General features: G+C 47.4%; 1 non-coding gene across 1 annotated transcript; it reads right to left on the bottom strand.

Annotated features, from left to right (window-relative positions):
* Nucleotides 1-1895: 1895 nt before the first annotated feature.
* On the bottom strand, nt 1896-1968 carry TRNAR-ACG (transfer RNA arginine (anticodon ACG)). The gene has a single exon. It is a non-coding gene; the product is annotated as a tRNA-Arg (tRNA).
* Between the last annotated feature and the right edge of the window lie 11109 nt (nt 1969-13077).

Genomic DNA, 13077 nt, shown 5'->3' with positions numbered 1-13077 from the left:
CGACGTGACGCCCAACCACCCTGAACTACGAGCGCCAATGGTTACCCCAACGTAAGCCTCCACGAACCTTATAGACGTGATTTAATGATATCACAGGTGCCCGCCTCAAGCCACGACGTTAAAAGATAACACACTGCACAGTTTGAACTGTATAAAATGGCAATAACATGTAGATGAGAACACACTTGGTAATGTTTATACATTCCTCTCATACCAACATTCATGTTCCAAACGCCTTCCCTCTTCTATTGTCTACACCTCTGTTATTATTCCATGCTTCATTTCTTACACCCACAATACAGGCTTTCCTCAGCCTGCCCACACACACCAATACTCCTATTCCATAACCACAACCCACACCCCCCACTATTCCTACCCTCCCCCATGAAGCCCACTATACTAACCCCCAACACATCTACCCCTATTGAAGTAGCCCATCTCCTCCCCCCTCTTCCCTGCAACAATACCCCCCTATCTTGTTCCCTTCTCCAGACAATCAGCCTCTAGTGTCACCTCCCCTACACCTCCACCACCCCCGCTGCCTTCCCTTACAAAACTACCCCTTCTATCGATCTTGACCGCTCCCTACTCTTGCTACACCAGACACTGTTCCTCTCCCACTTTCAGACCTTGCAGGAGTGGCTGTTAGGGGCAAAGATTGCCGTGAAAACACTGTCGGTGCAGCCCGTCCTCCAGCCCAAGTCCATTCCATCCAGCAGTCGACCCCCCAAAGACGCATTCATCAATTTTAACATGCTGTTCATTCAAAATAGGATTTTTCTCAAATATAAATTAATATTATTATATATTAGCATATTGTGCATATTTAGACACTGGTTAGGTTAGGTGTTTAGGTTTTGTTGGCGAATATTTGTATTTGTAGTACGTGGGTGAAGCATTTACAGCGTTGTGGTTCGAACAAAAGTCGTCAGCGAAGCACTTGTTCCGGAAGTGTTCGGGCGTCAGCAGTTGTGAGTTCTGTGTAAACCGTTTTTCATTCATAAACAGAGGGTTTGGCGGGTGGATGGAATGGACTTTGGGCTTTGTTTATGAGGACGGGCTGCTCGGTGACCTGGTTTGATCGTACCGTTTTTGCAGCAACGAGTCAGTAACAGTACCTTTCGAAGTACAGGAAAGAAGCATGAAGATTTTATGACTGCAACAGTACTCAGTGTCAGAACACCACCAGCCTTTGTTTATATGCGTAGTCGTTCTCTTTGTATAGTGGTGAATTAACTGACTTTGACCAGAGGAGAAACACTAGTGAAATTAGACGTCCATTACCACACCAGATGCACCACCTTGACACTGCAATTGCCCAGGAGCTGCAGTGAAATAATTACACGTGACACAAACCACCATTACGTTCGTTGATGTAGATCAAAGCACCAGCATCAAAAGATCTTTTAATAAATTGATCCGGAACGACTAAACGGCATAACAGCTTAACAACAGCATATTTAAAAAGTGCAGAACACCTTGTCACTCAGCAAACAACAGAGTGGTCGAGAAGACAAACAAGTTGTTAGATGTGCTAATAGTTATCATACGTCCTGACAGTCATACGTGAAACGAGATTATTTAAGTTGTTCATTGCGACAAATTTTTGGCTTAACGACAGGCGGTTATCTTGAGATGGTTATCTTGAGATGATTTCGGGGTTTTTTAGTGTCCCCGCGGCCCGGTCCTCGACCAGGCCTCCACCCCCAGGAAGCAGCCCGTGACAGCTGACTAACACCCAGGTACCTATTTTACTGCTAGGTAACAGGGGCATAGGGTGAAAGAAACTCTGCCCATTGTTTCTCGCCGGCGCCTGGGATCGAACCCAGGACCACAGGATCACAAGTACAGGGTGCTGTCCGCTCGGCCGACCGGCTCCCTCAAAAATACAACCTCGACCTTGCCAGGATTCGAACCTGGAATCTTCTGATCCGTAGTCAGACGCGTTATCCGTTGCGCCACGAGGCCGAGCGGACAGCACCCTGGACTTGTGATCCTGTGGTCCTGGGTTCGATCCCAGGCGCCGGCGAGAAACAATGGGCAGAGTTTCTTTCACCCTATGCCCCTGTTACCTAGCAGTAAAATAGGTACCTGGGTGTTAGTCAGCTGTCACGGGCTGCTTCCTGGGGGTGGAGGCCTGGTCGAGGACCGGGCCGCGGGGACACAAAGAAGCCCCGAAATCATCTCAAGATAACCTCAAGATAACCCTTTCCTAAACTTGTTCTTAAAATTATGATTTTAACCACTCGTGTGTATGTGTGTGTGTGTGTGTGTGTGCATTCCCTCTAGTTAGCTGTCTAATGTACTGAATGTGCGTGCGTGAGTGCGCGCATGTGAGTGCGTGACTGCGTGCAAGTGCGTGCGTGTGAGGTGGCCTTGAACGCCTACCTTTTTATCAACGTCCACCGCGTGTCCGGGAACAGATTTATGATACAAGTTTCAGAGGGTTATATCCGCCCTGGGGAAAAAATAGGTTACAACAAAATACCCCAGGATTACTGTCCTGAGCACAGAGCCCCACTGACCTGGCTGAGCACAGAGCCCCACTGACCTGGCTGAGCACAGAGCCCCACTGACCTGGCTGAGCACAGAGCCCCACTGACCTGGCTGAGCACAGAGCCCCACTGACCTGGCTGAACACAGGGGCCCAGAGACCCGGCTGAGCATAGGGCCCCAGAGACCCGGCTGAGCACAGGGCCCCAGAGACCCGGCTGAGCACAGGGCCCCAGAGACTTGGCTGAGCACAGGGCCCCACTGACTCGACTGAGCACAGGGGCCCCACTAACCCGGTTGAGCACAGGGGCCCCACTAACCCGGCTGAGCACAGGGGCCCAGAGACCCGGCTGAGCACAGGGCCCCAGAGACCTGACTGAGCACAGGGGCCCCACTAACCCGGTTGAGCACAGGGGCCCCACTAACCCGGCTGAGCACAGGGGCCCAGAGACCCGGCTGAGCACAGGGCCCCAGAGACCTGACTGAGCACAGGGCCCCACTGACCTGGCTGAGCACAGGGCCCCAGAGACCCGGCTGAGCACAGGGTCCCAGAGACTTGGCTGAGCACAGGGCCCCACTGACTCGACTGAGCACAGGGGCCCCACTAACCCGGTTGAGCACAGGGGCCCCACTAACCCGGCTGAGCACAGGGGCCCAGAGACCCGGCTGAGCACAGGGCCCTTGTGCTCAGCTGGGGCCCTGTGCTCAGCCCGAGTTTTAAACAAGGACCTGAAGGCGGAGTTTACGACACAAACAGGGACCAACAGACAACTCAATGGGAAATGGAAGAATATTTACCTTTCATGCTGTAAACAAACCAGCAAGACAAGTGTTTACAAATGTTGGTGGCACTGACTGGCACTCTGATGGTCACTGGCACTCTGGTGGTTGGTGGCACTGACTGGCACTCTGGTGGTTGGTGGCACTGACTGGCACTGCTGGCAGATGGATATAGTATTCCAAGATTATACAGTGCCTGTGAGAAGAGAGTATTGGTTGAGTGTGTTCGTCGTGTCTCGCTCCACCAGTTCACAACACGGCTCCAGCCTCTGTCGCATCCCTGAATTCTCATCTCACTGTCAGATGCTGATGCTGGACACGACGCTCCCTAGCGGAAATTCGTCCAATGTCTGTATTAAATGATGCTCTTCCCGTTGTACACACACACACACACACACACATATATATATATATATATATATATATATATATATATATATATATATATATATATATATATATATATATATATATATATATATATATATATATATATATATACTTAAAATGGTTTCAAAGTGATAGATTGATGTAGATTAAGCCACCCAAGAGGTGGCACGGGCATGAATAGCCCGTAAGTGGTAGATTGTTTTCTGAGTGACTGTAATCTTTCGTCGTGAAATGTTACAAAGTTTGCTGCTGTCGGATACATAGCCGAGGACGAGATGAAGGTGAAGCCCCTCAATTAGTGGCCAATAGTCCTACAGAGATGGAGAAATGGAAACAGAGATTATAATACAAATTACTCTCTCTCTCTCTCTCTCTCTCTCTCTCTCTCTCTCTCTCTCTCTCTCTCTCTCTCTCTCTCTCTCTTTCTCTCTCTCTCTCTCTCTCTCTCTTGCATTTTCTCTCTCACTGTGCACCCAATCTCTCTTCTCCCATACTCCTACAACCACTACTACCACCACTACCAGTACTCGCCACAGTACCCCGACCACCACAAGCATCAATCACTACCCTCCTCCTCCTCCTCCTTCTTGACTCACCCTTCAACAATTAGTAATCGTACCATCAACTTCAGCCCTTTCATTCAACTTCAACAATTATCTCCACTTTGGTGTCCACTATCTGTCCTCCCAGCTCCTCTCTGTCTCCTCTACGCGATTTATCGTCGTAGTTTGCATACACCACAAGGACGGGAGAATGGGATGGAGAGGAGGGAGGGAGAGAGAGGGAGAGGAGAAGAAAGATATAGGGAGATGAGAAGGAGGAGAGATGTTGGACGAGATTGGGAAAGAAGAAACTATGTGGAAGAAAACGATGAAGAGAAAAAGGGGGACGGGGGAGAGAGAAGGAGAGGAGATGACGAACGAGGAAGAGGTGGGAGGAAGGAAGGAGGGGAAGGAAGAACAGGAGAATGAGAAACTCAATATCAAGGAACATATGACTTCTGACAATATTGCCCATGTGGTGGTGGGACAGGAGGCGTGGAGGTTATGGGACAGGAGGCGTGGAGGTTATGGAACAGGAGGCGTGGTGGAGATGGGACAGGAGGCGTGGAGGTTATGGGACAGGAGGCGTGGTGGAGGTGGGACAGGAGGCGTGGTGGAGATGGGACAGGAGGCGTGGTGGAGGTGGGACAGGAGGCGTGGTGGAGATGGGACAGGAGGCGTTGTGGTGGTGGGACAGGAGGCGTGGAAAAGGAAGCTCACTACTCCAGGGATCTCTTGTTGTTCTGATCAATATATATTCACTCAAAATCAAAAAATAAAACCTACCATTTACGGGCTATTCATGCCCGTGCCACCTCTCGTGGCGGCTTAATCTCCTTCAATCAATCTTGTAATATGAGAACGTGTTGATTAATACGAAGGTACTTAAGGAATTTCTTGTCTCATTTTCCAGGCATTGTCGCATTATTCATCACGTGTGAATTTCTCCGTGATTTACACACACACACACACACACACACACACACACACACACACACACACACACACACACACACACACACACACACACATACACACAAACACACACACTTACAATTCCTGTATATAATACCACAAAGAAGCCAACCCACAACCGACAGGGTTGTATCTTTCTTCTTGAGGTTATCTTGAGATGATTTCGGGGCTTTAGTGTCCCCGCGGCCCGGTCTTCGACCAGGCCTCCACCCCCAGGAAGCAGCCCATGACAGCTGACTAACACCCAGGTACCTATTTACTGCTAGGTAACAGGGGCATAGGGTGAAAGAAACTCTGCCCAATGTTTCTCGCCGGCGCCTGGGATCGAACCCAGGACCACGGTTTAATACGGTTGTATGGTTTAATCGCAGTATAACATTCTGAAACACAAATATTTCTTCATTTAACTAAAGCCAACAAGCGAACAACAAAACCCAAAAGTTCTGCTCGAGTTTGAAATTAAAAAAAAAAAAAAAAAAATTCCTTTTAAAACAAACTTTTTTCGATGTCTGACAGAGAGAACATTTACCGGAATGAGTTTCCGACTAGCGTGAAAAAAAAATTATATCCATGTAGAAAATTCAACACACACACAGGGAACACTTTCGTTTAAATAAGAAACTCATCACATTAGCCTAAGTGCCAAACTGTGCCACAGGTACAAACAATGTGTTAAGTATTTGTAAACAAAAAAAATAAGTGGAACACTGTGAGTTCAAGGACACATTATTGGAACGCCAAACTTCTGATGATAAAGATAAGAACTAAGATGAACGTAAGCGACATCTTCCCAGAATGTCTTACAATGATCTATAAGACAGTGGGTCTAAAGGTGTTCTTTCTTGTGTGTAGGTGGTCTAAGGTGCTGTAGGAGGAGCTAAAACGCCCCACGTAGGCGTGGTAAAGGCTAGCTATATATATATATATATATATATATATATATATATATATTTATATATATATATATATATATATATATATATATATATATATATATATATATATATGAACCGCTCCCCTGTTCACTTTACGAGAAGAGGGGAGCATCCACAACCAAGTTCCCTAATTTGCATTTCCTTTGAGAAGGCCTACAAGGGCCAACTTTGGAAGGGTCAGTTGTTTATGCGCTCCTGTGGGGCTGGTGGTGCTGTGGGGCTGGTGGTGTGGGGCTGGTGGTGGTGTGGGGCTGGTGGTGCTGTGGGGCTGGTGGTGTGGGGCTGGTGGTGGTGTGGGGCTGGTGGTGGTGTGGGGCTGGTGGTGCTGTGGGGCTGGTGGTGTGGGGCTGGTGGTGCTGTGGGGCTGGTGCTGTGGGGCTGGTGGTGTGGGGCTGGTGGTGGTGTGGGGCTGGTGGTGCTGTGGGGCTGGTGGTGTGGGGCTGGTGGTGGTGTGGGGCTGGTGGTGTGGGGCTGGTGGTGTGGGGCTGGTGGTGCTGTGGGGCTGGTGGTGTGGGGCTGGTGGTGGTGTGGGGCTGGTGGTGGTGTGGGGCTGGTGGTGCTGTGGGGCTGGTGGTGTGGGGCTGGTGGTGGTGTGGGGCTGGTGGTGGTGTGGGGCTGGTGGTGCTGTGGGGCTGGTGGTGTGGGGCTGGTGGTGGTGTGGGGCTGGTGGTGTTGTGGGGCTGGTGGTGCTGTGGGGCTGGTGGTGTGGGGCTGGTGGTGCTGTGGGGCTGGTGGTGGTGTGGGGCTGGTGGTGTGGGGCTGGTGGTGGTGTGGGGCTGGTGGTGTGGGGCTGGTGGTGCTGTGGGGCTGGTGGTGCTGTGGGGCTGGTGGTGTGGGGCTGGTGGTGGTGTGGGGCTGGTGGTGCTGTGGGGCTGGTGGTGCTGTGGGGCTGGTGGTGTGGGGCTGGTGGTGGTGTGGGGCTGGTGGTGCTGTGGGGCTGGTGGTGTGGGGCTGGTGGTGGTGTGGGGCTGGTGGTGTGGGGCTGGTGGTGCTGTGGGGCTGGTGGTGCTGTGGGGCTGGTGGTGTGGGGCTGGTGGTGCTGTGGGGCTGGTGGTGCTGTGGGGCTGGTGGTGCTGTGGGGCTGGTGGTGCTGTGGGGCTGGTGGTGCTGACTATTCAGCACGCAGAGTCGTGCGTGCGTACTCGCCTATTTGTACTTGCGGGGGTTGAGCTTTGGCTCTTTGGTCCCGCCTCTCAACTGTCAATCAACTAATGTACAGGTTCCTGAGCCTATTGGGCTCTATCATATCTACATTTGAAGCTGTGTATGGGGTCAGCCTCCACCACATCACTGTCTAATGCATTATATTTGTCTACTACTCTGACACTGAACAAATTCTTTCTAATGTCTCTATGGCTCATTTGGGCACTCAATTTCCACCTGTGTCTCCAAGTGCGTGTGTCCCTTGTGGTAAATAGCCTGTCTTTATCTACTCTATCAACTTCTCTGAGAATCTTATATGTGGTGATCACGTTCCCTCTAACTCTTCTGTCTCCCAGTGACGTGAGGTTAATTCCCGTAGTCTCTCTTCGTAGCTCATACCTCTCAGCTCGGGTACTAGTCTGGTGGCAAACCTTTGAACCTTTTCCAGTTTAGTCTTATGCTTGAATAGATATGGACCCCATGCTGGAGCCGCATACCCCCAAAACACACACCGAAACTACGACGTTGCTACAACGTTCGAACAAGTTTTAACACCTCCTAACCAGTTATAACAACCAATATAACAAGTTGTAACAACGTTCTAATACGTCACAAACACGTTAAGCCAAGATGTAACAACTTTATTACAAGTTGTAACAAGCGGAAAATAGAGACAGTTTCGGTTTGTGTTTCCAGGGTACGCCAGGACTGGTCTGACATATGTGGTATACGAAGTTCTGAAAGATTCCTTACACAAGTTTGTAAAGTTCAGAAGGTGTGTGTACTCACCTAGTTGTACTCACCTAATTGTGGTTGCGGGGGTTGAGCTCTGGCTCTTTGGTCCCGCCTCTCAACCGTCAATCAACAGGTGTACAGGTTCCTGAGCCTATTGGGCTCTATAATATCTACACTTGAAACTGTGTATGGAGTGTGTGTGTGTGTGTGTGTATGTGTGTGTGTGTGTGTGTGTGTGTGTGTGTGTGTGTGTGTGTGTGTATGTATGTGTGTGTGTGTGTGTGTGTGTGTGTGTGTGTGTGTGTGTGTGTGTGTGTGTGTGTGTGTGTGTGTTTTCTTCCCCGTAGCAGCGTGTCCAGAGTACCTCCCCCCCCCCCCCAAGTCACTAGAGGAGCAGGAGGAGGTCTGAGTAGGTAGTTGAGATCAGGCCGGAGCTCTCGTCTTATGGAGAAATTCAAACGAGACAAACAACTGTATATGGAAATGCTGACGAAGGGTGTGTGTGTGTGTGTGTGTGTGTGTGTGTGTGTGTGTGTGTGTGTGTGTGTGTGTGTGTGTGTGTGTGTGTGTGTGTGTGTGTACTCATCTAAATGAATTCACCTATCGGTGCTTTCTTGTTCTGTCTATCAGCGCCTGGCTCCCGCCTCTCATCCATCGATTGCCTACAGTCCTAATTCGTGAATTCTTAGGCTTATCCCATACTTTATTTTCAAATTAACGTGAACTAAGTCTGCCTCCGCCACTTCATAGTTCATTCCATTTATGTACAAGTCTGACATTAAAGACTGTTTTCTGTTCCTATATCTAATATTACCTATTAGTTTCCTTCTGTAACTGACTCTCCCATTTAAAATAGCGAGTACCACTATATTAAACAGAAAACGGAAGAGACTCATGTAGAAACATTTAGTATAGATTTAATGTCATATAATGTCTAATAATGGTAGCTATATGTTGGCCATCACATCTCGCAGGTCGGGTATTGAACGCCGACCTGCATGAAGCGAGACCGTCGCTCTACCGTCCAGCCCAAGTGGTTGCTGGAAAACAACAGGCCTTGGTGCTGGCCAATTAGGAAACAACATCAAAATAGTTAGGAAATAGGGATAATAAGTTAACTGTATTTACCGTTACATATAAAGTCTGTGTAAGGGACAAGGCTAAAAGAGTACCTTATTTTGTTAACAAGATTATGAGGGAGAGGGGACGACAGTCTACCTGGGGTAGACACCCACCGAGTCTACCCCCTCACAGTTTACCTGGGGTAGACTACCACCCAGTCTTCGACGATGGGTGACTCAACACTGTATTGCAGCGTAGATACATCTACGACCACTTTCTCTCCCTTCTGTAGCAATCATTCTTGCAACACAGTCAGCATAATTAAAATCCTTCTTTGATATATAATTAATTATCTCTTCAAAACTCCTGTCGTTTGCCACTAATGTCGCTCCCCATTTTTCTCATCTGCTTTCGTTCTCTCTTTCTATTTATTACCCTAGTATTCATATCAGATATTTTAGTTTCTACTATTGCTATTACATCTGAGCTTATTATTTTTCCTAGCCATTCCAGCTTCAACAAATTACCCAACAGCCGTAACAAAACCACCAATTCCAATAGTCCAGGAGTCATTGCTTTAAACAGCCGACGGCTAGAAAACCAGGGCCCAAGAGCTAATGCCCGATCCTGCAGGCACGGCTCGTGGGGGGACACACACACACACACTCAAAAGAAGGCCCTATGACCAGACTAAATAACGCCACGGCCACTTGACACACACAGCAGGGATGCAACCTGACCCATTAACTTGTGTCCTCAGTACATCATTATACAAGGCCAAGCTCCCGGGAACCAGACACAACAGCAACCTTGTGCTCATATTCAATGAGCTAGACAAGAACCCCGGAACAGTAACGTCATTGACGCACTATCCCTGTAAAGTACCGGAACAGTAACGTCAATGACGTACCTTCCCTGCAAAGTACCGGAACAGTAACGTCATTGACGCACCTTCCCTGTACAGTACCGGAACAGTAACGTCATTGACGCACCTTCCCTGCAAAGTACCGGAACAGTAACCTCACTGACGTACCTTTCCTGCAAAGTACCGGAACAGTAACCTCACTGACGTACCTTCCCTGTAAAGTACCGGAACAGTAGCGTCATTGACGTACCTTCCCTGTAAAGTACCGGAACAGTAACGTCATTGACGCACCTTCCCTGTAAAGTAACCGGAACAGTAACGTCATTGACGCACCTTCCCTGCAAAGTACCGGAACAGTAGCTTCACTGACGTACCTTCCCTGCAAAGTGCCGGAACAGTAGCTTCACTGACGCACCTTACCTGCAAAGTGCCGGAACAGTAGCTTCACTGACGCACCTTACCTGCAATGTACCGGAAAATAGTTGACGTCCAACCTACACATCTCAATAGAACCGGTTCTATTTTTTGTTAACAAAAGTCTATTTTAAGACTTTTCGGTCCCTGTTAGACCACGATCAAGTCGTGTAACTGAAAAAGGGAGGAAGAGAAAAACAATTTCAGGAAAGAGAGTGTGATGAAAGGTAAAAAAATAAGAATAAGAGAAATAAGAATTAAGAGAACCTGGTAAGGTATAGGAAAGAAAAGAAAAAAGCATGCAACAATTCTTGTTCCTGAGCTGAGGGACTGGAGATATGAGGAAAGACTAAGGGAACCTCACTACACTGGAGAATATGAGGACATAAGGGACATGACAACGACATATAAGATTTATAAGGAGAACTTGGATATTAGAGAACTAAATATCCTTTAAAGCTAGGAATAGCAGAACTAGAGGGTATAGACGGAAACAAGACATAAATAGATCACAGACATATGCAAGAGTTTTCATAAAGTGGAATAAGTTAGAGGAAAAATTGAAGCTAATCAGAAATTAGTTTTCAAAACAAATATAATAAATAAGCAATGTCATTAAAGGATTAATATTCGAATAGCGGAGATAAGAGCAAAGTTCCTCCATGCAAACACATCTAGGTAATTATACACACACACACACACACACACACACACACACACACACACACACACACACACACACACACACACACACACACACACACACACACACACACGTGTCTCAGGCTTGAGACGTCTCATCATGCCCCACACTCGCCAGGACATGAGAATGTATTTACACATCCTTTTAAGAATTCCTAATTTAAAAACATTTCTGTAATTTACTTCCATTAGCCTTGAACATGAACCGAAAACACGGGTGCCTTAATAAACTCCCTCTCTCACTCCTCAGTAGTTTCAAGCACTAATTAATTTTATTCTTTTAATCAACATAATTTAACTCTTAAATACATCCGTATTGTCATCGAACCCCGACCTTGTATTAGAATTCAGCCCTGAAAAGCACCTTTACACACGTGGAAACCCTGCCAGCCAATTTAATTAAGCAGGACTGGAGGGTAGGAACCATTTTGAGGCAATCTTGGTTGCTGGAACATCACCCAACCAGGGGTAAGGCGCCTCGTTTAAGGAGTGCATCACCTCGTTATACAAACCAACAGCTTAATGGCCTTGTTCGGCAATTATCCAGGGATACTGCTTTTCTTCCGGGGTTTTCCCCTCCGATTCCCTTCCCCCTAACCGACTTCAACCTGCCAGGGGGACTGAAGGGGTAATCCATTTAGTTGTTCAGAATACCGATCCGGAATACAAATGACTGCAAAAGTGTGTGTGTGTGTGTGTGTGTGTGTGTGTGTGTGTGTGTGTGTGTGTGTGTGTGTGTGTGTGTGTGTGTGTGTGTGTGTGTGTGTCGCTCTTGTTCTGTGAACGGCGCATCCGGGTACAAAAAGAGCAAATTTTGTCCCTTTTATCCAACCTGTTCTCTATACCAGTGATCTTGCAGTACACTAACCATGTACAGTGATCTATCCGTGTGACCATCGCCTTCTGAACACCATATATAGATTTATTTACAGTAGACGAACTGGGATAATTGGGTTGAGCTACACCAGGGGGTTCAATTATCCAGGTATCATCTCTCTATAATTAGTTTGGTGTGTGCTCTGGGCTCTATCTCCAGAGTTTGGTGTGTGCTCTGGGCTCTATCTCCAGAGTTTGGTGTGTGCTCTGGGCTCTATCTCCAGAGTTTGGTGTGTGCTCTGGGCTCTATCTCCAGAGTTTGGTGTGTGCTCTGGGCTCTATCTCCAGAGTTTGGTGTGTGCTCTGGGCTCTATCTCCAGAGTTTGGTGTGTGCTCTGGGCTCTATACCCAGAGTTTGGTGTGTGCTCTGGGCTCTATCTCCAGAGTTTGGTGTGTGCTCTGGGCTCTATACCCAGAGTTTGGTGTGTGCTCTGGGCTCTATACCCAGAGTTTGGTGTGTGCTCTGGGCTCTATCTCCAGAGTTTGCGGCCTTTGAATAACAAGTTTCACCGGTATCGCAAAATCGATTTACACGTTACTGTTCGATGTGTTTACAACTGTCGAGACCTTGACATGGTTGGTTAGGTTAGGGTAGGTTAGGTTAGCTTAGCTTAGTTTAGGTTAGGTTAGAGTAGGTTAGGTTAGGGTAGGTTAGGGTAGGGTAGGGCAAGGTAGGTTAGGTTAGGTTAGGGTATGTTAGGTTAGCTTAGGTTAGGTTAGGCTGGGGTAGGTTAGAGTAGGTTAGGTTAGGGTAGGTGGGTTACTTGGGTTCGTAGACATCTGGTTAGGTTAATACGTTGCATTTTGTACGTTGTGACACATGAAAAGAACGCGCTGATATATATACCTTATGTGGCTGTTGGAATCAAAGATTATTTAGTAATTTAGAGCCAACGGAAATAGGCAATATTCTGCTCATCTGGAATGATTTAGTGAGACTTTGGATTAATAAGTTGGACAAAAGTATCTGAAAAGAATAATTTTTGCAAAATATAACTTTTATTTTAGTAAGGAACTAGGGTTAAAAGTTCAGAAGGAATGACTCGTCCAATTATCAATTAATTTCAGTTATGTATTTGCTACATAATTGATGTAAATTGATAATAGATAATTTTATAATTCTATAACTAACACACTTAGAAGAGAAAACACTGTGCAATGTATC

This window comes from Procambarus clarkii, chromosome 31, assembly GCF_040958095.1.
Source record: "Procambarus clarkii isolate CNS0578487 chromosome 31, FALCON_Pclarkii_2.0, whole genome shotgun sequence".
NCBI classification, from domain to species: Eukaryota; Metazoa; Arthropoda; class Malacostraca; order Decapoda; family Cambaridae; genus Procambarus; species Procambarus clarkii.
This window is presented reverse-complemented; position numbering and strand designations above follow the sequence as displayed.